General features: G+C 38.2%; 1 long non-coding RNA gene across 1 annotated transcript; it reads left to right on the top strand.

Annotated features, from left to right (window-relative positions):
- The first annotated feature begins 52 nt into the window (after positions 1-52).
- On the top strand, positions 53-1,570 carry LOC147820072 (uncharacterized). The gene is made up of 2 exons (XR_015437981.1): positions 53-315; positions 1,293-1,570. It is a non-coding gene; the product is annotated as an uncharacterized LOC147820072 (long non-coding RNA).
- The last annotated feature ends 387 nt before the right edge of the window (positions 1,571-1,957 follow it).

Genomic DNA, 1,957 nt, shown 5'->3' with positions numbered 1-1,957 from the left:
TAGAATGTGAGTGCAAAGCGACTCATGCACTAATTGCACAAAGATGTGTGGGAAAAATTGTTTTGTTTTTCATATGCATTGAGTTTGACATCAGAGCTGCAGCCACTTCGGTACCTGTCTCCACAAATTTGTATTTGTAACCAAACCAACACAAGAAACAGACCCAGTGACTCGCAATGTGTTTCATGTGTTCTATGGACAGGTCTACCTTGTTTTCAAACACAGACGGACATAAAGGAATTACTTGAAACCCTGGGCCAGAATGTAGTCACAAAGAAGAGAAAGAATGTGGAGATACTATGGATTGCTGGAACGGTGAGCAGTGTTTTTATTGTAACTTTCTATCCTTGTCAGGAAGAGTTTTCACTGGACCGTGTATATAAACTTTCTGTCTTGCATAACTAAGGTGGGTGTACTCTGTAAACACTGCTGACATATTGATATAACATGGGAGCAGAGCTGCCCAAACATGCTGTACTTCAAAGAATACTGTATGACCGTTTACTGGATATTCAGTAGCTGACAGTGAATTATTATAAATGTTCCTACATTGCATCTGATTTGCTGTGGTCACAGCAAGAATCTGTTGTAACAAAAGTTTACTGTGAAGTTGTCCATGAAGCTGTAGTACTTTTATGCTAAATGGTACAATCAGCATGTTAACATTCTCACAATGACAATGCTAACATGTTAATATTAAAATGGTATAATTTTACATGTATAATGGTCTTCAGTGAAGGTATTGAAGAAATAAAATTTGGACCTGTGGATGACACTAGAGGAAAAGTCAGTCATTAGGCTTCATCCTCTGGGAATTATTAATGATCTTTATAAGAGTTGTTATTCAGTCTGGACTAAAGTGGTGGACATTGTGATCCTTATGGCCGCACTGTTAGCATTGCTAATGACATATTTTGTGTATTTTCTAATTAAAAATATCTACTCAAGAACAAACCCAAATAAAAATTTCTAAGGAGGAGTCTTTGGACATGATACTCAAAATAGCACTCTGTTAGCACTGTGTTATTTCAGAAGACAATGATTGAAGGTATTGGTGTTATTTTACTATTACTGTATAGTACTTTATGTAAAATGTATAACTGCATTTTATGATAAAACATATTATCAATCTTTTTTACTTTAAACTTATTTGAAGTTTGTGTTAGAACAACATGCAAATGTAAAACAAGGCAAGTCTCCTTACAAGATGAATCACTTATGCTTACAAAAAAAGGAAGAGTTTGCACTAATGGTCCACATAAACACTGCATACATCTTTCTCTTCTCTCCAGATCTGCCGAAGATTAAATGGCATCAGGTTCACCAGCTGTAAAAGTGCCAAAGACCGGACATCCATGTCTGTCACATTAGAGCAGTGTGCCCTCCTACGTGATGAACACCAGCTCAGTAAGGATTTCTTCATCCGTGCTCTGGACTGTATGCGGAGGTAAGTTAGTAATGAAAGTACTCAATAATATAAAACTATATGTTATGGGTGCAAGTTATTGGTTCAACCATTCCCTGTTGTTCTGAGTCATTTGATGAGTCAGTTCAAATAAAATTACAAAAAGACATATTTTTAGCTGGACCGCATCAGTGGGGCGAGCACTATAAACTGGAATGCCTCTGACTGGCTGCCTGACTGAGTGAGCATATTTCCACCATGGGTCAGCCGAATGCGACGTCATTGAGTTGGAGTTTCTGGTGCTAACAGGTTCTGTTAAGGGGGTGTTTACAGCCTGCACTGTTGCCAATTTAGCACATTGTCGTTAGATTTAGAGACTACAAACTGGGTATAAACCTGGCACATGACTGGACTTAGAGTTATACCTCTTGATACGGGCGGTCTACCAAGCCGGCCTAAAGGAAAAAAAAAACTAAACATAAGACACACTGAGCATAGAGAGAGACGGACAGTGCGAGGGAGAGAGCAAAGTCATTAAAGAAACTAGCAGAT

Source organism: Seriola lalandi, unplaced genomic scaffold, assembly GCF_002814215.2.
Source record: "Seriola lalandi dorsalis isolate HSWRI2012SDOR001 ecotype SW California unplaced genomic scaffold, Sedor1 jcf7180002002934, whole genome shotgun sequence".
Classification (NCBI taxonomy): domain Eukaryota; kingdom Metazoa; phylum Chordata; class Actinopteri; order Carangiformes; family Carangidae; genus Seriola; species Seriola lalandi.
This window is presented reverse-complemented; position numbering and strand designations above follow the sequence as displayed.